We start from the raw sequence: 25,957 nt of genomic DNA on the forward strand, positions 1-25,957 counted from the left end.
GGAGCCTTCTTTGAGAAAAGACAAAATCTGGATTCTTTTTCATAAACCTTTTTTTTTATTATTTTTTATTTTTTTTATTTACACTTTATCATATTGCCATAATCCCTTTAGTATTGACTGTTTCAAAAAACATTAAGCAACCAAAAGTCAGGGACAGTTCTGCAATTGGCCCAAATATGAACAGTAGGATTTTTTTTCCTTACTTCATCACTAAGACAATGCTCTTTTTTACCAGATGCACCAGAAAGTCAAATTATGCGTAAAGAAAGCTTACTATTAAGGAAGCAGATTTAAAGGCAATTTATTTCACGTAGCTGGTGATTGTATCTATTCAGGCCACAAAGTAGGCTGCAGTTTTGTAGATTTAGTAAGCTGAGGATGGAGATTTCTATTTTCATCTCAACATAATTTCACACAGTTTCACAACTTTAATTTCTAATTTGCTCTTACTTAATATTTTGAATTTATTTAATAGGTTCAAGACATGTCCACTCAATTGTTTCTGTATACCCCATCTGGTTCATGAGCACAGAATGTTTTCTAGTAATTGGGTGTTTAAATGGTTTTATAAAAAACATTTTCAACTCAGCAACTGCACTGTAATGAGATCTGGTATAATATGTACTGGGGTCAGAAGCCCATCTTTCAAAGTAAAGATGTTAAAGTGCTTGATTACTCACTAGTTTATGAAAGCACCCCTCTTCATACCATCTAGGTCAATTCACAGAGTTGGTAAACTACTGGCCCACATAATAGAACCTTTTATAGAACCATTTATTTATTTATTTATTTTTTTCCCACAGTATTTCACGAGAACAATGTTTTTTTTCTTGCCTTTTATTTGCAGACGATAAGTCTCTTTAGAAATTTCTGCTAGGGATCTCACTGAGTTGCAATGAAGTGTTCACACTGGAATATTTCAGACGTTCACATTCTAAATGGGGACAGTCACTTCTGATGATTCCTTTAAGAATATCCCTTTAGCTGATGCATTTACAGAATCAAACATAGTGTTATGCTACAGACTAGCTATTCTGCCATCTCTTCTATGTGATTATTTTGGCAGAGCAGTATTATATGATCTTTTATTAGATTCAAACCATTTTTCTCAATTTCTGAATGAGCATCATGACCATTGATTATACAAACATCTGAAAAAGCAAGCAAGTTGCTGGCTTATAATTGGATTTGTTTATTCTGTTAGCATATGTTGTATAAATATTTTCTTAACTCTTCATATTGAAAAAAAAAAAAGTATTACTGTCTTGAAGTCTTTACAAAGTCACTGACATTTTTTATTTCTCTGATTTATCCAATGACAGGAATTGAGAGAAAAAAGATGGAGGCACAACAAAATGAAAGAAAGAATTTTGTGAGACAAATTATTCTCTCCCCAGTGCTCTGTGTATTTGGAATTCATATGGATATTGAATACTCATATTGAAGACTCAGTTACAAACAGTTTAGTTAACATTCCTTTTCCACAGACTAATTCCTGAATCCATCAGTCAGCAATACAATTTGCACTGTCATGAGCTTTAGAAATAATGGAAAATCTTCTGTGGTTTACTTTTAATTCATTTTTGACATACACCTACTATGGATTTACAATAATTTATCTTTGGTGCTGAATAAGCCCCCCTTTCTTTTTTTTCTTTCACACGTAACCACAACACTATTGTGAGCCTTAATTACAATACTGTATCTTTTCCATTTAAATCAGAATTTACATTATAATTTCATACTTAAACTAGTTAACACTAAATAGTCATTTCATCAGAAACAGTGTTCCACTGAAGCTGAAAAAATTATTTTTTGTTGGAATGATGTTCTGATGGTTTTCCTTTCCTCCAGGAAGGATATGTTACTACAACTTATCAACTAAATTGTTGCCAAAACATATAATTCTGAAGTGCTAAGACCAACGTATTTTAGTATTATGTGCCAATTATTCTTAATAAATAAATAAATAATTTTCTTGAAAATACATTCTGAAAAGTTTAGCACAATCTGACTGATATTTAGGAATTTTGCAGCAAGAAATTAAACAGTTTGTTTCTAATGTGAAAGTTATTTTTATTTTATTTAGCTCAAATCATCATTCCATAACACTTTTGCTTTACAGTAAAGTCAACACGATGTGTTCTAATCAAATGGCTTTTTATTAAGAAATGAAAAGTTGTTCTATACTTAAGTACTTAACACCTATAATAATTTCTTGAATATTTGCCTTGTTACTTTACACAATATCAAGTGGGTGAATTCTAGCACTTACACGTCTCTGATGATGCTATAATGTGGAATTTCCTCATCTTAATTAACTACAGAAACAAAGTCTCCAGGAAACAGAAATCTATACAGCATTCCTGTCAGCTCTAAAACAGCTGTCCTTAGTGCAATAGAAACAGTCATATTTAATGGAGGAACATATAGCATTAGGTGACATTTTTGTGGCAGTTGTGATTTTATACTAATTTTCAGCACAATGGAATATGCAACATTTCAACTGGAATATACCCACTTCTAAAAAGCTAATTTTATTTGTTTCTTTTCACTTTTTTTTTTTTTTTTTCCAAAATCCAGGCTGTTTCCCAGATTAACATTAGCAAACAAAGAAAAATACTCCCGTACACAAGGATTTTATCAATACTAAAAATCAGATCAATTCAGTTATTTTACCTTGCCACTTCTGCATGGCAGTTCTGTGCTACATACTAAAGCTATTATATCCCCTGCATCAGCAGAGGGATAAGAGATATCGAGATCTAAGTACCTTGGCCTGCCTAACTAGCCTAGCCTAATCCCTATCTGCCAAATAGTGTGTATTTGGCAGCATCCACTTTAACTCTAGATAACTCTAGATATTTCTTAGCTGATTTGGCTGTATGGTGTATACTTTGAGCATTCACTGGAAGGTACCTGGGAAAGTAGACTACCAGAATTAGTGAGATTTAACCATAAAAAATATTCTTGCAATATTAAAGAAGATTCCATGTTCCAGACCATATTTCTAGCTGGGTCAATAAGCTTGAATTTACATTAACTCAAATTCTGTGCCAAATGATGTCAGCATGGATATAAGGAATGTTACATCTCATATGTGACTAAGCTTCTGGCATCTGTATGTGGATACTTCAAGGTAGCATGAAGAGGACCTATATGTTCAGTGGTCTGCCACACACATAAAACTGACACAGACTCACCATGATTGCACATCCTAAGTATTTTTATTGCTCAAAACCATTCAGAACATGCAAACTTCCCACCCAGGAGTTTTTCTCTTCTGTTTTAACATAAAATAATCCAACAGAAGCTCTCATCTATATTAAGATTTAGGCTAGGTCATTTTCCATTAAATAGCACTCCTCCACAGATGACATATTAGAGATGACCAGTCTACAATATTTGGAACTGTGAGCTTTATATAACTAAAAAGCCTGAAATGTTACTTTACAATATGAAATACTTGCAAGTACTGTTAGAGGAAAACACCTCTGTTCACAGTGCTCTGAAATCATAACTGTTAAAGTATCTCATCAATAAATAACTGTCTTTCAAAATCACTTGACTTAGAACTCAGTACTATATTTTAGGTCTCAGAAAGTCTAACTCTGCAGAATGAAGAATATTAATAACAGCAATCAAAATATGGAAACTGAGCCAATAAAAAATAATATTTCAATAATTCTAAAGTTTTTTGTTTGTTTTTTCCTATGAAATATGTTTTCTAAATAGAAAGCGACTATGTGGTCTCATACAAATGGCTTTATTCATATTTCTGTGGTATATATACTACACCATGTTTCTATCACTGCTGCAAAGGATAAATCACTCTACAGTACTGTATCATCTACTACTTTCTGTTTGTCTTCAGCTTGGGCTGTCTATCCTGTTCTCTGTTCAATTCATTAATCTACAGATTTGTTTCTGGCATAGAACTGAGACAAAGTTGCATTCTACTAAGGCTTGGTAAATCTAAAGGAGATAATATATCCTGGAACTTCCAGATGCCCTACTGTGCATCTTCCAATGGGTGGTTGTCTCTTCTGTTTCAAATTGATATGAAGTGCATAGAAGAACAGATCTTGGTGATCATAAATGCATATGCAGTGAAGAAGGTGGAAAGTTTCCTTTATTTTCCTTTGTCTCCTGTGCTAACCATCAACACAAATATTACACAGAAACAAATTTCTGTGGAAAAAAAAAAAAAACAACAAAAAACCACAGTGTGTCTATATTTATACTTCAATTTTAGACTTTCTGGTCACTCACATTTTTAAAAGTAGGACAGAGTTAGAAGCATATACAACTCATGTTGTGGCAGAGGGAGGCGACCTAGGAGTTGAGGAGGGATGGAGACAGGTCCCTGCTCGACCTTTCAGGCAATGCACCCCCCTACCGGCCCCACCTTCCCAGGTGCCCTTACGCAACAGATTTGAGGCCCTGGAGCTTGAGAGACTGGTGGGTGAGGACGAGGTAGAAAGTCTACCCAGGAGGATGCCTAGGGCGAGGAAGCCGACTCCACGCCTCAAGACTGCCTCCACCAAGAAAGACAGAAGGGTGATCATAGTAGGCGACTCCCTTCTCAGGAGAACAGGGGGCCCTATTTGTCGACCTGACCCTACCCGTAGGGAAGTCTGCTGCCTCCATGGGACCTGGGTCAGGGATGTTGCCAGAAAGCTTCCCAACCTGGTTCGCCCCTCTGACTACTACCCTCTTTTGATAGTCCAGGCTGGCAGTGATGATATTGATGAGAGAAGCCTGAAGGCTATCAAACGGGACTTTAGGGGTCTGGGACAGTTAGTGGATGGAGCGGGAGTACAGGTGGTGTTTTCTTCCATCCCTGCAGTGGCAGGGAGGGGTACCAAGAGGACACGGAAAGCCCACCTGATTAACACGTGGCTCAGAGGCTGGTGCCAACACAGAAATTTTGTGTTTTTTGACCATGGGGCGCTTTACTCGACACCCGGCCTGATGGCCGCAGACGGGTCCCTATCTCTAAGGGGAAAACGGATCCTAGCCCAGGAGCTAGCAGGGCTCGTTGAGAGGGCTTTAAACTAGGAAAGAAGGGGGATGGGGCTGAAATTAGGCTTGTTGGAGCTGTGCCAGGGGGAACAATGGCAAAGCCGGGGAAGAAGGCAATGGCCCAACTGAAGAGCATCTACACTAATGCATACAGCATGGGTAACAAACAAGAGGAGCTGGAAGCCATCGTGTAGCGGGAAGGCTATGACTTGGTTGCCATCACGGAAACGGGGTGGGACCACTTTCATGACTGGAGTGCTGCAATGTCTGGCTATAGGCTCTTCAGAAGGGACAGGCAGCACAGAAGGGGTGGTGGTGTGGCTCTCTATATTAGAGAGTGTTTTGATGCTGAGGAACTTGAGGCTGGGAATGATAAGGTTGAGTCTCTATGGGTTAGGATCAGAGGGAAGGCCAACAAGGCAAGCATCCTGGTGGGGGTCTGTTATAGACCACCGAAACAGGATGAGGAGACAGATGAGGAGTTCTACAGGCAGCTGGCAGAAGCCGCGAAATCATCAGCGCTTGTTCTCGTGGGGGACTTCAACTTCCCAGACATATCCTGGAAGCACAACACAGCCCAGAGAAAACAGTCTAAGAGGTTTCTGGAGAGCGTGGAAGATAGCTTCCTGACACAGCTGGTTAGAGAGCCTACCAGGGGAGGTGCCCCGCTAGACCTTCTGTTCACAAACAGTGACGGACTGGTGGGAGATGTGGTGGTCGAGAGCTGTCTCGGGCAGAGTGACCACGAAATGGTTCAGTTCTCTATTCTTGGCGAAGTCAGGAAGGGGACCAGTAAAACCGCTGTCTTGGACTTCCAGAGGGCTGACTTTGAGCTGTTCAGGACACTGGTTGGCAGAGTCCCTTGGGAGGAGGTTCTGAAGGGCAAAGGAGTCCAGGAAGGCTGGGTGCTCCTCAAGAAGGAAATCTTAATGGCTCAGGAGCGGTCTGTCCCCATGTGCCCAAAGACGAGCCGGTGCGGAAGAAGACTGGCCTGTCTGAGCAGAGAGTTGTGGCTCGACCTTAGGAGAAAAAGGAGGGTTTATAATCTTTGGAAAAGAGGGCGGGCTACTCAAGAGGACTATAAGGATGTTGCGAGGCTGTGCAGGGACAAAATTAGAAAGGCCAAAGCTCATCTGGAGCTCAATCTGGCTACTGCCATTAAAGATAACAAAAAACGTTTTTACAAATACGTCAACACAAAAAGGAGGACTAAGGAGAATCTCCATCCTTTACTGGATGTGAGGGGAAACTTAGTTACAAAAGATGAGGAAAAGGATGAGGTGCTCAATGCCTTCTTTGCCTCAGTCTTTAGTGGCAAGACCAGTTGCTCTCTGGATACCTGGTACCCTGAGCTGGTGGAAGGGGATGGGGAGCAGGATGTGGCCCTCACTATCCACGAGGAAATGGTTGGCGACCTGCTACAGCACTTGGATGTATGCAAGTCGATGGGGCCGGATGGGATCCACCCAAGGGTACTGAGCGAACTGGCGGAGGAGCTGGCCAAGCCGCTTTCCATCATTTGTCGGCAGTCCTGGCTATCAGGGGAGGTCCCAGTCGACTGGCAGCTAGCAAACGTGACGCCCATCTACAAGAAGGGCTGGAGGGTAGACCTGGGGAACTATAGGCCTGTTAGTTTGACCTCAGTGCCAGGGAAGCTCATGGAGCAAATTATCTTGAGTGTCATCACGTGGCACTTGCAGGGCAACCAGGCGATCAGGCCCAGTCAGCATGGGTTTATGAAAGGTAGGTCCTGCTTGACGAACCTGATCTCCTTCTATGACCAAGTGACGCGCTTGGTGGATGAGGGGAAGGCTGTGGATGTGATCTACCTTGACTTCAGTAAGGCTTTTGACACCGTTTCCCACAACATTCTCCTCAAGAAACTGGCTGCTCGTGGCTGGGACTGGCGTACGCTTTGTTGGGTTAAAAACTGGCTTGATGGCCGGCCCAGAGAGTTGTGGTGAATGGAGCCAAATCCAGTTGGAGGTCGGTTACTAGTGGAGTCCCCCAGGGCTCAGTATTAGGGCCAGTCCTCTTTAATATCTTTATCGATGACCTGGATGAGGGGATCGAGTGCACCCTCAGTAAGTTTGCAGATGACACCAAGTTAGGTGCGTGTGTCGATCTGCTCGAGGGAAGGAAGGCTCTGCAGGAGGATCTGGATAGGCTGGACCGATGGGCTGAAGTCAACTGCATGAAGTTCAACAAGGCCAAGTGCCGGGTCCTGCACCTGGGGCGCAACAACCCCAAGCAGTGCTACAGGCTGGGAGATGAGTGGTTGGAAAGCTGCCTGGCAGAGAAGGACCTGGGAGTACTGGTTGATAGTCGGCTGAATATGAGCCAGCAGTGTGCTCAGGTGGACAAGAAGGCCAACAGCATCCTGGCCTGTATAAGAAGCAGTGTGGCCAGCAGGTCTAGGGAGGTGATTGTCCCCCTGTACTCGGCTCTGGTGAGGCCGCACCTCGAGTACTGTGTTCAGTTTTGGGCCCCTCGCTACAAGAAGGACATGGAGGTGCTCGAGAGAGTCCAGAGAAGGGCAACGAAGCTGGTGAGGGGTCTGGAGAACAAGTCTTATGAGGAGCGGCTGAGGGAGCTGGGGTTGTTTAGCCTGGAGAAGAGGAGGCTCAGGGGAGACCTCATCGCTCTCTACAGGTACCTTAAAGGAGGCTGTAGAGAGGTGGGGATTGGTCTATTCTCCCACGTGCCTGGTGACAGGACGAGGGGGAATGGGCTAAAGTTGCGCCAGGGGAGGTTTAGGTTGGATGTTAGGAAGAACTTCTTTACTGAAAGGGTTGTTAGGCATTGGAATGGGCTGCCCAGGGAAGTGGTTGAGTCACCATCCCTGGAGGTCTTTAAAAGACGTTTAGATGTAGCCCTTAGTGATATGGTTTAGTGTAGGACTTGAAAGTGTTAGGTCAGAGGTTGGACTCGATGATCTTGGAGGTCTCTTCCAACCTAGACGATTCTGTCATTCTGTGATTCTGTGATTCTGTAACTCTAAGTGCTAAAAATGAGCCAATGGTGGTTTACACGACAATAGTGTGACTTCAAGATTTCTCACTCAAAGCTAGATGTGAGAGCAGTAAAAACTAGCAATTCACAGAAATGAAAAATCAATTTTAAATGTGCAAAGTTTTCAGACACATACATACCGGATCCAACTTTATTTTGGATCATCATATTGCCCATATTGAATGCTGGCATTGTAGTCTTTAACATGCAAATCTGTTTTTTGCAGCATATCCACAGTACATAGTTTGCTAATTTTACTTCCAGTGTAAAAAAAATGATACTTTTTGCTAAAGAACAAGTTCTTCATATTAAAAATTCTAAGTAATTTCTTCCTTGATTTTCTTAATTTTCTTTTTAAAATATAAATGACTAACTCAACTATAACCTGTGTTTGACAGAAATAATTTGAAAGTAATTATACAGAGCCAAGCATTTAGACTCATGGGTAATTTGAATGCAGCTTCTTTCACCCTTTATAATTATGTACTTCTGGTGTTGTGATATTGAATTAACATTATCCTTTAAAAAATGCAGAGAAAGATGTAACTGTTCAAAATTCAGTTTGTATTGTAAGACTTCAAGTTGTCATTGTACAGAAGAGGAACATGGAACAAAGAAAGCCCTTCTGTGAAGTCCACTTGCATTTCCAATAGGGGTTTATAGTTCTCAAAACAGGTATATGATTGTTTTTTTCTGTCATAAAAACAACCACACTGGTTCAAGATAGAACTGTATAGACTGTGTGTATACAGGCATACCTGATAACTATGACCTTAAAATAAATAATCTTATTTTGCCTTATTTGATTCTCTTTCTGGTCTTTCATTAGTGGAGTGAATGACCTAACACATAAATGGATTTTAAACCTAGCTGCATTATTAAAAATGCAGAAATGTTTTAAGATCCCTAGAATTGTTCTGGATTTGTATTAGTTAAATGAGAACATGTTCTCATATGTTAAAAATGAGCTTACAGCAATATCCCTTCTTTGTTTGAACTCTACTGATAGATAAAGGTCCAGTTTCCTATCTAATCTTGTTAACCAAGACAACATAGCTTCTTTTGGTACTATTCATTTTGTAGAGATCATCTATTGGTGTAATTGGAAAGTTACAAATACTGACATTTCAAGAAGTATTTGACTTTTTTGACCTTCAGTTCCAGATCAGATCAGAGGTTAATATGGCATCATGAGATCTCCTGATATAGCTAATGTTACCAGGCTACATTTCAGTTTTCGTTCCATTTTGAAGAGGTTGTGACATTTTCCAGGCATTAGGATGAAAGTGGATATGGTCAAAGACAAGTATTTTATATGATTTAGATGGCCAATGAAGAAAAAAAAAAGTGGTCAACAGTTAAGCACGTGGAGATGAACAGAGTGCTTTCATCAGTGATGAAACCTTACATTTCAGCAGAAGCAACAAAGCAAGAGCATCATACCAGAATTAGGAAAATTTGCAAAATCATCTTCCAAAAAACACAAATCATCTTCCAAAACACAAAATCATCTTCCAAAAAACACAAGCACAGATTCATGCTGTTGAAAATACTCATAATGTATTGATAGTTCAGTTCCAATCATTAAAGATAAACTCACAGTTTTGGAAGAAGTGTTCAGTCAATTGTTCCCACTGGCCACTGGCTTTAAAACCAGACTTGTTACCTGGGAAAAAAAAAAAAAAAAGAAAAGAAAAAAAAAGAAAAAAAAAAGCTTAATTTATTCAAGTAAATTATAAACATTTGACTTCAGGTCAAAATAAAACTATAGACAGGTGAAAACCATATCCTCTTGTTACTTTATCTGCTGCTCCCTATGTCTGCAGTGGATGAATGTAACCTTCCTTTGGCAAGATACTTTTGTTGATAGTTCAACTTCTTGCTGTGGCAAATGCCAAATTTTTAGTTGTTATCCAATCCAGTAAAAAGGAATTTAAAATAAATCTTTATCTCTGTGGTTTTTTTGCTTGTTGTCTAATTTGGAGATGGTACAGTATGTTTATATCATCTTTGTGATAATCTTTTCTGTTTTCCCTTCAGAAAATTTTCTACATGCTGGTGAACTTGTAAAATTCAAATGTGTGTTGGCAGCAGCTTCGGTCTTTCAGAATGTAAATAACGATTCTCTCATCTTGGAGAATTTGTCCTATACTTACCATTTAACATTCTTTTCCTAAACAGTTGTGCATTCTTAGTCCATACTTTTGTGTATTACTTGTCCTTTCTGCAGTACCTATGAAGACCTCAAATAAATGTTCTTAAGCGATAATGTATTTTGTAGCAAATAATTTCTGAGAAGACTATAATTTAAATTATACAACACAATGTTTAGAGAAACTGCTAGAACTCATGTTTAGTAACAATACTTTCTAATATTGAGTTGGACTGCTGGAATTTCACAGAAAAAAGCTACTCTTCAGAGAATGGCAGAATGGAAAGAACACAGAAGGATTAGTGTAATGTTTGAAGAATATATTCGAAGCTCTTCAAAAAGTGTCATCTTCATTGCAAGGTGTTTATTATATTCAGCCACTTTGGTAATAAAATGAAGCAATTCAGTAAATAGAAAGCACACGGTAGATTTTACTCTGAAGGTAGAAATTATTGGCATGTTGATTCAGACATTAGCATGTAGTGGACACAGTTGAAACTGCTGTCCATCACAAATTATTGTTTATGTTACTATGTCACACTATACCGTCTATGTTATTGAACAAGTGCGCTATGGTTGTTTCTGTCATGGGTAGCAGAAGGCATTTATGGTCATGGTTGCCAGCTCTCTGCAGTAAAAACAGAATGGCTCAGGAATGTAAATGCATGAAACAAATAGGTCAGAGGCATGTAATATATCTCAATTTGTTTTCCTCTGGAATGCCCTAGCAATGCATGTATTAATCTCCTGCAATACAAATGAATATCCTAATCATTACTGTTTCTGAACCTGGCAGTTGTTCATGGTAAAGTAAAACTTTGAATAATTACATTAGGTTTTCTTATACTGTTGTTTATTCAAGGACTTGAAAACATTCCACCGTTTTTAAATCTGGAATTAATTACCCATAAGGCATACGAAAAACTGAAGCAGTTTTAATAATGGTGCCTATCACTGAATAGTAACCTGAAATGAAATAATTTTCTTTATCAGTGAAGATATACAGAACAGATCGTCAAACTCCTATTCTAATTTTTGGCAAATAAGGAATACTATTCTGTCCCAGGAGTTTGCTTTGGTATCATATTAAAACTGTTATTACTGCTATTTTAAGTGACTAATTAACAGTTTAGAGTTCCACCTTTACTTTCCTTTTGATTTTTTTTTTTCTATTTGTAATGTACTCATGACAGGAAGTGAAGCAAGCATTAAATGTAATCCCTAGAAGTGAAGTATACAATACTGAATGATTTCTCTTATCTAATGGTTCCAACTAGAAAAGGTAATAGATGAAATCCTATTTCAGTTCACCTCCGTGGGCCCTAGGGTTCACCAAACATCAATATACTTCACAGTCATTTTATCTTTTATATTATTTAAGACAGTAGAAGGGTTTTATTGGGTGATTTGTTCTGAAAATGAGTGACGGGCAAACAAAAAAATCCTAATACCTTTGTTTGTCAATCTTTATTTGGTTTCTGATCTTTACAAAAACGTTATGACATTAAACAGGATGTTCTAAAGAAATTATAAAGAGGTGCTCATTTATTGTACAGTTCTGTTGCGGTTTAACCCAGCAGGCAGCTATGCACCACACAGCTGTTTGCTCACTCCTCCCCCTCACCCACAGTTGGATGGGTGAAGAGAATAATAATTAAACAAAAAAAAACAAAAACAAACAAAAAAACCTCGGGTTGAGATAAAGACAATTTATTAAGACAGAATAGGAAGGGAAAATAGTTAACGACAAAAAAATATACAAAGTGATGCACAACACCACTTTGAAAAATATATTCTAAGCTCTTCAAAAAGTGTCATCTTGATTGCAGACCAATACCCAGCTGGACCCTGAGCAGCAGCCACCCTTTCCCAGCCAGTTTTATTGTTTAGCATGACACCATATGGACATCTTTTTGACCAGTTTGGGCCAGCTGCCCTGTCTGTACCCCCTCCCAGCTCCTGGTGCATCCCCAGCCTCCTCACTGGCAAGACATAATGAGAAGGTATGTCCTTGGCTCTGTGTAAGCACTTCTCTGCAACAACTAAAACATCAATGTGTTATCAATATCATTTTCATCCTAAATCCAAAACACAGCAACATACCAGCTACTAGGAAGAAAATTAACCCTGTCACAGCTGAAACCAGGACAACTTCTCAAATCAAACTACTAGGGATGAATGGGCCCAAACTCTATTCTTCTCTGGTGGATCAGCCTTGGCAAACACCAAAAATCCCATCCAGCTGCTCACTCTCTCCCTCTCCTTAGCAGGGCAAAGGGAGAAAATAAGCTGAGAAAGCTCCCAGGTTGACATAAAGGCTGGGAGACTGCTTAACAATTACACTACAAGCAAAACAGACTTAGAGAACAATGATTTAATTTAGTGCCAATTAAAATAGATTCAGATAGTGAGTGACAAACAAAGGCAAATATTAAGGCAACACCTTTTTTCCCCCCTCTCCCAGACTCAACTTCACTGCTGTACTCCAAGCTCCCCTACTTGTCCTCTCTGAGTGGTGCAATGGGGAGGGGTACAGGTATAGTCAGTACATAATGGTTTATCTCTGCAGCTCCTTCCCTCTTACTTTTCCCCTACTCCAGTATGTACTCTCCACAGGGACCACAGTTCTTTCAGTAAATGTCCACCTGCTCGAGTGTAAGTTCTTCACGGGCTCCTGCTCTGGTACCTGCAGTACCCCTCCTCTTCCTTTTCCTCCTCCTCTGGCCTTGATGTTCCCTCTGGTGTTTCTCACTCTTTTTGTTTCTTCCTCCTCTCTGTCTGGTATTTTGTTTGTTTGTTTATTTGTTTGTTTCTCCCTTTTCTTAAATAAGCTTTCCCTAAGGTGCCCCAGAGTGGTGGCTGCTGGGCTCAGCCATGCCTGGCAGTGGGGTGGTTGGAGGCAGCTGGAACTGGCTCTGTCTGGCTGGGGCAGCCCTGGACTTTCATCACCACAGCCACCCCTGCAGCGTCTATGACAGCACCCTTATCTTCATAAACATTAATTAAATGGCGTAGAGAGTACAGCATAGCCTTTAGTGTCTCAGGCTTCACCGCAACAAAAGTTTATAACTATATAACTATAATATTAACATTGTTTCATTTCCACAGTATTTTCTTTCTACTGATGCAAAGGACAAATAAATATAGGCCTCATGTTTCCTTCCCCTCCCCCCCCCCACCCCCCTTTTTAAAAATTCTTTCAATAATAATAAATAAACAACAACAACAAGACGAAGAAGATGAAGACAACGAAGACGAAGATGAAGACGAAGACGAAGACGAGGAAGAAGACGAAGAAGAAGAAGAAGAAGAAGAAGAAGAAGAAGAAGAAAAAGAAGATGAAGACGAAGAAGACGAAGAAGACGAAGAAGACGAAGAAGACGAAGAATATTAGTTTTGAGGTTATCTTGCTGGCAACAGTGAAATGACTGTACTGGTAAAAGCACAAAACACCAAACCAATAAAATCACCATTTAAAATAGTTACAGTAACAGCCTTTGCATATTTCTTCAACCCTTGTATTGAAAACTAGTATATATGAAACACGTTGAAAATGCTGTTTCTGCCTTTCTGAAACTTGTGACAAGTGATCATGCCTAACAGTCACCTTAAAATTAAAGTTTTATTCTAGCTTCCTGTGTACAAGAGTGTTAAAGTTATTTCCAATAAATGTTCAAAGAATAACTCTCAGCTAAGTTGGCAGGTTATTCCCTACATGAAACAATCCATTACCACTTCAGTAAGAGCCATACATCCAACTTCCAGAGTAGAGACATTATTATGTTGTATCACCAAATTTAATATAAAACACCACCATCAACAACAAAAACAACCATCTTTGTCTCAGATGCTTTGGTGTGTTTTCCCTTCACTTGACAGGTAAATCAAAACAAACAGACTGCAGTGCTCCTTCTTTCTCCAGCACTTTACCACATTTGGGGAATTATGGATTGTTTCCATCACAAGGAAAAGTCAAATATGGTGTTTCTTTTATGCAATCAGATGGTACAAAATCTTATTTCTATAAACACAACAGGAAGCATAGAAGAAACAGTGGGATTTTCTTAGTGTCAAAGTCTATTTTTTCTGAGAGCACTTAGTCCACCTGTTATTTCAGAGCTTGTCATTGCTTGAGCTAGCTGGTAGTGCTTGTGGTTTTTCACACAGAATCACAGAATCATCTAGGTTGGAAGAGACCTCCAAGATCACCAAGTTCAACCTCTGACCTAACATTACCAAGTCCTCCACTAAACCATATCACTAAGCTCGACATCTAAGTCTTTTAAAGACCTCCAGGGATGGTGACTCAACCACTTCCCTGGGCAGCCCATTGCAATGCCTAACAACCCTTTCAGTAGAGAAGTTCTTCCTAATATCCAACCTTAACCTCCCTTGGCACAACTTTAACCCATTCCCCCTCATTCTATCACCAGGCATGTGGGAGAACAGACCAACCCCCACCTCGCTACAGCCTCCTTTAAGGTACCTATAGAGAGCGATGAGGTCTCCCCTGAGCCTTCTCTTCTCCAGGCTGAACAATCCCAGCTCTCTCAGCTGCTCCTCGTAATGCTTGTTCTCCAGACCCCTCACCAGCTTCGTTGCCCTTCTCTGGACTCTCTCAAGCACCTCCATGTCCTTCTTGTAGTGAGGGGCCCAAAACTGAACACAGTACTTGAGGTGCGGCCTCACCAGAGCCGAGTACAGGGGGACACTTTTATTTCACTGCTTCTCTTCTTTTAGTCTTTATAGGTGTTTTATCTTCCTATTTGTATGGAACTTCAAATTTTCACAAATCAGCATCCGGTGAAATTCCTTTTATCTACATTTGTCTACCATATACACATTTTGTTTAGGAAAGGCGAATGGACAATGGTATCAGGTTAAGGGCATTATTTATTTCAGTTATTTGATCCCATAAAAGTTGAAAAAGAACTTATATTCTCTTTTGCAATAATAATAATAATAATAATAATAATAATAATAATAATAATGCAGTATAAAGGTATGCATTTGAAAGCAGATTGAAAATCTAGTGTTTTTTTTTTTCTCCTGTAGTCTGTAATGACATTCTTCCTTAATGAAATCTGTGGACTTTCATCTGACAGATGAACATTTATGAATATGACAGCATGGATCTACTGTATAAGAAATTACAGCTTCATAAAAATTCAATTGTAATTGCATTTACTTTCAGATTATAATCATATTAATGTCACCTAGTTTTGCATTATTGACAGTTATGTTTCTTTTTAATAGAAGCAGCTCCAGACTACTAATTGTTCAGTAAGCTTTAGAATATAACTACAAACCCCTTTATTCAGTTGATGTGTAAATTAATTTTCAGGATTAATTTGTGACTTTTTGCCACAAGACATGCAATATGACCTTACACTTTGCCAATAATGACCTTGCAGGTTGCAAGTGAAAGGATGCTAATGCAATGATTGTGTTGGCAAAATAACAATACACAGTAAAATGAAAGCATATTTCAGATTTCAATATTTTTTTTAAGAAAAGTACTGTTAAAAAAAGCTTTTTGTTTTGTTTTTAAATATATATATATATTCTAAGATATGAACAGAACCTTTAAAAAATATTAAAGTTTTTTCAGTATCTGCCCTACTGAAGAGAAGTGAGGGGTGTTGGCTAAGATCCAAGGTACAGAACTCATGCTGCAGAGGAGAAAGGAGCAAGTTAAAAAATGAAAAAATTAATGTAAAAGATACCTATTATATAAAAGAAACATCTGATATACTGTACCAGACTAGATAAAAGATATGTTTTACCTTTGCTTTTAAGCTTTATTTTTGTTTCTCTTAGAAAGATACTTCAAATGAAAACATATTTAGGCTTTTGGCAGAGGCTAGGTTTATCAGCATCAGTTCATCAACTGATGAATCAGAAGCAATTTAGCCAAAAAAGCACAGCTAGATTTTGTAGATCTTACCAATGAAGGCATTTAAACATCACTCAGGATGAAAACCTGAACTCACTAAGGAAGAATTTTGCCTTTAATGCAGTGAGAGCAAGGACAGTTCTTTCAAAAGTTGAGGAAATTAACTACTACCACTGAGCTTTTTTGAAAATTCTGTAATTCTTCTATATAATGAACAATGAACCTCACACTCAAAATGCAGGGAAAATGAGCAAATCAAAATATCATAGAATCTTATAAGAATGATAGACAGAAGCAAAATAATAAAAGTAATAAAAACTTGAGGCACACTAAGGTACATACTCTAAAGATTTTTTTTCTTTCAGTGTTAGCCACTGTTTTCACCTTATTCCCATGAGATTTTATTTTAAGCTTCCATCAAGTAATACAAAACCAGCAGAAAGGCTTGAGGGCTTCCATAAACACTATTCATAACAGTTAAGGAAAAAAGATTTAGTTTACAACACGCAAAGAATATCTGGTTACTTGTACAGTCCATTTAGGAGAGTTTTCTTCTTGTTTGTTTACTTAGGGGAAATATTAAAAGAAGAAAGTTTTAAATCACTTAAACTACTAGTTCTGTGGATGTTTGTTCTGTTACATTTTATATTTGTGTTTATTACTTCCTTTCATCGGCAGCTTCCTTGAAATTGCTGAGGGAAAAAGTTAGTGAAGTACTTGCTTGTCAACAATTCGTGCATTTTTTTTCTTTATCAATTGCTTACTCTCTGTTCATTGTCTTCAGGCATTTCTATGCTTATTCTTGTTTGTTCCATGTTAGTGTTTACCAGGAGTATCTTTGAACTAAAATTTACTCACATTTTCCTTAAGTGTTAAAAATTATTTTGGGGAAAATCATTATGTCTAACATTATGTCAATTACTTGTAAACAAAGTGTATGACAAAAATGTTCTTCGAACATTCATTTCAAAATGATTTTTTTTTCCATTTTATGTAGTATTTATATTAATTTTGTGTTTTCTTGAACTAAGTATATAATGGCATATTATATAAATATAGTAATAGAAGTATGTGTTACTTTTTAGAGGCTGTTTAAAAAGTCAGAAGGTGATAGGTATTTCCTACTTACATTTCTTATTTTTCTATGCATAAGGTGATATTTGCTTATAAGAAAACAGACTAATAATTTCAAGTAAATGTGCCAAACAGTTTAATAATTTTGGTGAAAATTTTCAAAACCGTTACTTACCTCTTCTCTTATGCTTCCTATAGTAACATTTGAACTCATTTAAAATGAATATATTCTTTTTTCTCTATGCAGCATTTTATTTTTGTTCTTGCTAACATAGTAGTGTGCATATCTTGTGTAAAATAGAATATATCTAGACTTTTGTTGGTGCCATATTTTCAAAAGGTTATTACTGCACTGCTATATATGCACTTTTTTTTTGTTGTTGTTGTTCTTTCCAAAAGTAAACTCCAATTCTTAAATAAAACTTTAGTGCCAGAAGGTAAAAGACAGACATTATTATCTAGTTTCTGGACTAGAAACTGAAAGACATTTGCGAGTCAGAGTGGAATGGTATGTGTTTTTTGACGTGTGATACCTAATATGGATTACCTAAGACTGTCAACAGCTTACAGGCAATTTTTAAACTGTTTTCTAGTTATAACAGTCATTTCACAAATGATAGCATATTCAGTTTTTTTGTTTGTTTGTTTTTGTTTGTTTTGTGTCGTTTTTTTTTTTTTTTTTTAAGGATATTTCAGGAACATTTGATTGTAAAGTGTAAATATATTGTTATTAGTTGCCTCACCTCTGTAATTGGTTATGTTTACTTCTCTAGGAAAGTAGAAAGTTTGTGCACTTTGATGGGGCACAGAATTGACAAAGGCAGCATCAAATTGTTCACAAAATGTTCACATCAATATTTCTATAGTGATAAAGCCAAATTTCATATTTCTTGTACTAAAGTTTTATCATCTTATATGACTCACTATGTAGTAAGTACTATTTTTAGAGAAAACATAGTGGGAAGGATTGTAGAAAGAACAGATAATAATTTTATATCTTGTTTCTATTATATATTTAATAGAGTCAGAAATAAGAATCAGGAGTTGATTCTGCTTTATGCTTTGCTTTATAAAATACTAAAATAATCACAAAAACTGTAAAATAATTACTGTCAATCTCTTCTGCATAAGCTGTTTTCACAGGAGGCTATAGTTAGCAAACTTCGTTGGGTTTGATCCTAGCACTCCTAAAATCAATGACAAAACACTCAGTGATTGCCGCTGGGCCAGGGTTTCATTCTCTTTTAAGTACCTGAAGGGTAAATACAGTCAGAGCAATACATGTCAAATTCTTGGTAGCTCTTATGCTTCTGCCTGTCATAGGATTGTATGAACTGCCCATTGGATTTGACCGTTCATCCAGCTTGTTAAATACACTTTTTAATATATATATTATATATATATATATATTTTTTTCCTTGAACAAACACATACATGGAAATTTATTCCTTAATTCTATACAGTTACGTGGCTGCTGTATAGTACAATTTTCCATACACAAATGCTTGCATGACTTATAGTCAATATCTTCTCATTTACTCTATCAAGTTCTGCATGCAGATTTCTGAACCCTCCTGCAATTTGTAGTTTTTATGATGTTGTTATTAAAAATGAATGGTACATTGTAAAAAAAAAGCATTTTCTCAATTCTAAATTTATTTTCTAATACACTACAAATTCTAGAAGTTGTAAGAATTTTTAGATTTCTGGAGTGTACCTCTGAACTTCATCCTAGTAACTGCATGAAATTAAAGAAGACAGGCCAAAAATGTATGTTATTAATAAAATATATTTATAGAATCGAATTTCTATTATGTGAATAGCAGGAATCTAATAGGACCAAGACACACAGAAATCAAGATGCTGGTTGGAAGTCACTTTTAAAGATCATCAGGTTTGTTCTTCAGTTCAAAGGATGGCTACTACCAAAAGTAGTTCTAGACAGCCATGGATAGCATTGGCTAGGTGATTCCTGAGCTTATTTTGCTTCCTGTCTGGGAAACCCTTGCTACTACTACACCATCTTCATAGCAAAAACATTATTCTGATGTCCAGCCTGAAAATCCCAAGCCACAAAGATAAGTTGTTTTCCCCATCATTCACCAGCACTGAGGAGAACTTGGTTCCTTTATTTCTGGTTGTAGGCTGATACTACTTCTTCTGTCTCCTCTTCCATTCACGTAAGAAATCCATCTCCCTCAACCAGCTCTCTTAAGCTATGCTTCAAGGTCATGCGCTAAAGGTGAGTGACCCTCTTCAACCAAATCCTCCTCCAGTTTATTCACATCACTTACAAACTTATGAACTAGGGGGGCACAGACTGGTTCCTGTGTTCCAAGTGCAGCCTTGCCACTGCTATATAGAAGGGAACAGAAACTCCCTTGGACTGCTGATACAAATCTAATGGATACAATTTTCTCAATTTTCTTTTCTTTTTTTCTGTCTTTTTTTTCCCCACCCCCACCCCCGCAATGAATGTGAAAATTCACATATCCACATCTGAATAGTAGCCATTGGCTCTATTGAGTCCAATGGCAGACCTTAGCCAGTCAGCCCAGAGTCTGTACTGAAACATGTTTTTTCTGATCCGTATGCAAAAGTGAAAATATGAAATATGAAATTTGTGAGGCTTCTGCTTGTCATCATGTATACTCTAGACTGAAACTCTAAACTCATGTCAGCCACCCCCCTAATTTAATGTCGTTGTAAATTTGGTGGGAATGCACTCTGTTTTGTCATCTAAATTGTTGATGAGAGTGTTGAAAAATAAGGATGCTGGTACTGACCTGGGACATCCTCCACCTATTACAGGCCACCAGCAAGATATTAAAGCATTGACCAACACCTTTTGAGCCCAGTCAAGCCAATTATGAGCCTGTCTAACACTCAGGTATTCCAGTTCAGATTTAATCAGTTTACAGTTGAAAATGTTGTGGGACACAGTGTCAAAAGGCTTTAAAAAGTCAAAGTATAGAACGCGTAGAACCGATTACTCTTTTGCCCTGAGTATGCCTGTAAATGTATTCCAAAAGAACATACTCCACTCCAATGACTGAGATGAGATTGGCCAACCCACAGTTCTCCATTTTCCCCTTCTCCTCTTTCTTAATGATGGGTGTAGTGTGAAGGCTTTTTCACAGGCAACACACAGCAGATACCTCCAGTGTCTCTTGCTAGGTTTAGCTTATGATGGGCTTTGTTCTTTAATTTCTCTGTATTTGAGAAATGCTTCTAATTCTCTTTTGTTGCCTGTCATTTCCATCTTTTGTATGCTCCTTTTTGTGTTTTAGTTCAAGAGGTATTAACATATGTGCAAAAAAGTAGGTCATAGTTAAGATGAATAAGTACTATGGCATAATAAAACCTTATCAAGTCTAAAGTATAAATTGTGTGAAAAAATTGGTGAGAGAGAATTCTGGACTTCTGAGGAGTATTTTTGAAAAGAAATCAATGTATTACAGATACACTGGTGTATTTTTCAGCCCTGTATATTTTTTTGTTATTTTTTTTTTATTTTTTGGCAGCTTTCAGTTAACAACAAAACTCAACCCCAGATGATAGCTTACAAAAGCATATAGTCAAAACAGACCGTCTGTATGCAGCTGACTTAAAAAAATAATAATAATAATAAAATCAGACCACTGTTTATTTCAAGCACAGAGCTTTTTAACCTATTCTGTGTGGAAGCAAGGAGACTACCACTTTGCTTGTCTGTACTGTTACAAAGAGTGATCTCCTGTGTTGCCAAGCTCACTGTGCTGCCTCTGTCTGGCACCAAAGCACTATCTTTCGCTGCCATGTAGCCTGCACTATGTGATAAAGTGTAGTTCTCTGCCTTGCTGATTATCAGCTCTGGTATAGAAAGCGCTCCCTTGTGCTGCAGTATTCCATTTTGAAGTCCTATTCTGTCCTGCTTGTCTCCCTCCTCAAATGCTCATCAGAATCAAATTATAGTTTACTGCTTCCACTAAGATTTTTAGTGTGGTATTCAGTCTGTAAACATATTATAGGTTTTAGTTTTGTGTGTATGCATGTGATTTTTAGAATGGGATATGGAAAGAAGTAGAATGGTAAAATGATATTCTAATTTGATTTATAAAATTGAAAACATATATTGCAAACAGTAGTATCAGAGGGTAATCAGAGAATAGAAATAATATTTTTTTATTATCTGATCTTTTTTGAGTGAAATGCATGGTGAAATTAAAAAAATGTAATCAGAAGAGTCTTGCCCACAAAATAAATAAATAAACAGGCAATAGAATATAACTTTTAGGTTCTTTTTCTAAGTAGAATCCACTATCCTAATTTAGTCAACTAAGTTCTATATATAATGAAAAGTTACATGCCAAAAAGTACAGATTGGCTTGGAAGAATCCCATGGGATATGGTCATGGAGGAAGAGGTATCCAGAACTGGTTGATATTCAAGGATCACCTCCTCCTCCAAGCTCAAGAAATGTCCATCCCAACAAGTAGAAAATCAAATTAGATGACCCAGGATGAGTACAGTGTTTGATCATTGGGCAGGGTTACAAAAGCCAAGGCCAACCTGAAGTTGAAATTGGCAAGGGATTTTAACAGGACAGAAAGTATATAAACCACAAAAAGAAGGCTAGGGAAAACATTCACGCATGGTTGAAAGGACATGAGAAAGGCAGAAGTAGTCTATGCTTTCTTTGCCTTGGTTTTTACTGGCGAAGTCAACCTTCGGAATCCCAGACCTGTAAGACCAGAGCAATGAAGACCTACCCTCAGGGGAGGAAGACTGGGCTACAGAGAGCACAAACAAACTGGAAATACGTAAGTCCATGGGGACATATGAATTGCATCTAGTAGTGTAGCTAAGGGAGCTGTCTGAGACTTCAGACACTATCGCCCATCCTCACAGAGAAGGCGAAAAATTACAGGTTAGGTAATTGGACAGACAGGTGGATTTAAAACTGGCTGAACATCGGTACCCAGAGAATGGCAATCAGTGGCACAAAGTCCAGCTGGAAGCATGTCACTAGCACTTTATACCACAGGGGTTGATAGTGGGACCAATGCTGTTCAGTATCTTCATTACTGAAACACAGAGCCACAGAACCATAGAATGGTTTGGATTGGAAGGGACCTTAATGGTCATCTAATTCCAACCCCCCAAAATTCCATGAAATGGAATTTGATCCTCTCACATGACTCAGACCTGTTTGAATTATCTTTTTGACTTTTTTTTTTATAATAAGAGCTATAAGTTTCACTTTTTCAGTATATGAAATGTAGAGTAGTAATATTAAGCTATCATTTGTTAAGTAATTATTTATGTTTTTCTTAAACTGAAAAAAAAAAATATTCATGCCTTTTTTTTTCTCTCTCCCAAATTTTCTGATTTCTAGAATTCCCTTTAATGAGGGGCTATACTACTGGGGAAAAAAAAAAATATATATATATATATATGGTTCTAACTTAAAGACTGGAATAAATTATGATTGATATACTTTGTGTCACCAAACAGCTGAAAAACAAGCTCTTCCCACAGCTCTATTATTCTTCCTTCTCTTCTAGGCTTATGTGATCAGTATACTACTTTTGGTTTTAACTTGCCTGAGAATGACTTGGATATCAGTTCTTCAAACAACTATGTATGTGTGTAATTCCATAGGTAAACAAACATAATGAAGTACTCACATGTTGCAAATCAAACACATGCACAGCTGTTTGCAGGATCAAACAGAATAGCACAGTCCTCAGTATCCAGTTTGTCCTAGCACTTCAGTCTTTGTGAAACCTAGAGGCCCTTTTTTTTTCTTTTTTTTTTCTTTTTTTTTTTTCTTTCAGTTATATGTGGAGGATATATTTGCTTTCTTTGGGTTTCACAAAACTTCTTTTATAATTTTTTTTTTTTCTCAAAATCTCCTTTTGTAGATTGTGTCGGGTGGAAATTAATTTATTTTATGCTTCCTTGACAGAATGACTGATTAGTGAATGGTGAATTAGAATTAGTGAATGACTATTAGAATGACTAATTAGCCAAAATTAGTGCTTAATGATGCAATATATATATTATCCATTACATATATTGTCCATATATATATATTGTCCATTTTACTTTTCTAGCTTTTCTTTGAAAAGTCACATTCACCCAATGCATTTTTCTCTGCTTTTCAGCAGTCTGACACTGATAATGATGCTGAAGGTCTGATTAATAAAATGGCCATTAATTAAACTTACGTGAGTTGTTGTGACATATGAAATGTAAAGGCTGCACAAGGTTCTCATCACAATTCTCCTCTGAAAAGCAGTAGCAAAATAATAAAATTCGTAGTTGTGGTGTGAGAATATCTCTGTTGGTAGAACAAGGCATAATCTTTTTTTAATTAGGGGAACAGTTGACTAATCTGTCCAATGCCTAAGTGGCATTGCTATTTAATAAAAGTTCTCATTTTGTTAGGGTGTACATTATAGAAGTTTCTGGTGGGAGAAATAGGATGAAGAACTGCTTTACTTCTGACTCACTAATTTAAATAAGGTATAGTCTTCTTAGTTAGTTACATCTCTAAAACATACTTGCTCTTGCGTATGGCAAAGTCTGTAATACTTAGGAATATTAACACTGAAATTAGTATAAAATACTGGCTTGTAGAGTTTTACATTATGTCTTCATACTTCTAGACAGAGGTTTTAGTCTCAGTTGCTGGTATCTGCAAAACATGGGAAACCTATAATGCAAGATTTTGGAGGGATATAACAAGGAAGAGTCTAAGGATCTGTATGCTTAAGAACCTGTTTCTCCAAATGACTATCACTGCTTTGACTGTATCTCGCAATGAAGTTGATTCAGAGGTAAGATAGACAGAATCCCATATTCCAGCTGGAACAGGTTCTATATGTAACTATTTTGTACAGCTGGAGAACTTAGATGAAAGATTGTTGCTTTTTTTTCATACCAACTCTTCTCAGGATTAGTGTTAATAACCATATAGTAGCTTTCTGTTTATGAAAGCACTAGTATAAAAAAGATATGACAACAAAAATAAAAAATAGTAGCAACTCAACTCACTTCACCCAAGATGCAAACAGTTGCTATTCAGAGCAGTTCACAGCTGCATCCCTTTAAAATTCTCTGAACTGCAAGAAATCCAAAATCAAAATGTAGCAACAGCTGGGCTTTATTGCTGAGCCAGATTTCCCTAGAGTTTTAGTAGTACAAACAAATTATTTTAGTGGTATATTATAGCCTAATTAGTTTAGTCTTCTTAAATGAGCTTTTGTGGATATCCCTCTCAGGTTTTTTTTTTTTTTTTTTTTTTTTTTTTCTCTATGAAATGTATTCCCCCCAAACTGATCTTCCTTTCCCTTGGTTCAAATTCCTAGTTTCAGTCAGTTTGTAGAAAAATACAGTATTAAGACTTCCCTGCCTGCTTGAGCAAATCTATTCATACTGTTTGTTTTGCTAAATAGTCTTATGACTTAGAGAAACTGGTGAGAAATAGTGACAAACCGAAAGAGAGAAAAAAGCTTACCTAGAAAGGGGAAAACAAAGCCTTGTCACGTGAGATGACAGCCACTGAATGTTATGGCTGTTCCCTATTTTCCTTCAACTCCTCCTCCTCCTAACCCCTCCCCCCCCTCCCCCCGAGTTTTTAAAGGTTACTGGAGGAAGAAATAGAAACATGAACTAATTGCGAAGAACAGAAAGTATCCAAAAATCTTGGCTAATTCCAGTGATAACCTACAAATGGAAGCCTTTAAAGTACACTTACTATTCTGACAACTGCTCTTCTCGTCTCTGATAAATGGTCTCTCACTTAAATGAAGATAAACAGAGAGTGTATGATATTGATTTTATTATAGCTTGTTGGAAGGTCTGTGGTGTAGGTAATATTGTGGCGTTGCTATGTGATCAAATAACTACAGAGCAAGAACATTCATTGTCACTTCTATTTCCTTGGTTTACTGTTGTTTTTATATCTGCAGTATCTCTAATACTCATACTAATTCACTTTTCTCTTCCCACTTAAGCCAGCATTATAAACATATCTAATTGTTTATGTTTAAGTAAAGGATCAGATTGAAGTACTGTTTTGCTATTATGAATGACATTATTCTTATATTCAGAAGCAGATTTGATGTCAACATTGAGGAGGGGAAAGCATCAGTTCATGCTTGTCTACAATACTGCAAAAATTTAGTAAAGAAGATTGTAAATGCTGGTAGTATCAAAATTATATGAATTCTTACAGACGTGGTATACTCAGTTGTTTTCTGCAACTTCAATGGAAGGATAAACACTTTCCTCCCTCCCTACACCATCCTTGGTCTTGGACTTGGCAAGAGCATAAAAAAATTATCCAGGTTAAGTGGTTCCTTTTAAATATATGCACACATTCTTGTCTTGGCTATATACTTAGTTAGAATCATTTAACTATCTAAAAAATTAGCCATAGACAAGATCTGCATCTAAAAAGTCAGAAATGGTGAAATCATTTTCTAAATGTGGAAGTTTTGGGTGACATATATTTGAATGAACTTTTTTACACCAGTTCTGTCATGTGTTCTCAGTGTAGCTAATGACACAGTGAAACAAAAGGTTTAAATAAACTTCTGCGCTTTCATGTCGATGATGAAGGTCAGGCTTATTGTGCATAACTTAGTAGTCTTAAAATAACTCCAAATCTCTCAATTAATTATATTTTCAAAAAGACTTCTCTGGCAGGTGAAAACAAAATCTTTCAGAAGTGTTTGACCTTGCTGTAGAGCCCTAAAACAAGCACACTGAAGTAGAAGAATAACACATTCATCGGTCAGATGCTTTGA

At 37.3% G+C, this 25,957-nt stretch overlaps 1 long non-coding RNA gene across 21 annotated transcripts in view; it reads right to left on the minus strand.

The window, feature by feature from the left end:
- LOC310892401 overlaps positions 1–25,957 on the minus strand; it is a 90,087-nt gene that overhangs the window by 42,076 nt on the left and 22,054 nt on the right. For 15 of the 21 annotated variants that reach the window (XR_014578079.1, XR_014578080.1, XR_014578081.1 and 12 more), the window contains exons 1-2: positions 23,372–24,759; positions 9,638–9,703 (exon numbers count right to left, since the gene is read on the minus strand). This is a non-coding gene — a long non-coding RNA (uncharacterized lncRNA). Of the gene's footprint in view, positions 1–9,637; positions 9,704–23,371; positions 24,760–25,957 lie in introns of those variants that run through there. The other 6 variants (XR_014578084.1, XR_014578085.1, XR_014578086.1 and 3 more) reach the window with 4 other exon arrangements.

The sequence above is a fragment of the Anser anser genome (assembly GCF_964211835.1).
Source record: "Anser anser genome assembly, chromosome: 1".
NCBI lineage: Eukaryota > Metazoa > Chordata > Aves > Anseriformes > Anatidae > Anser > Anser anser.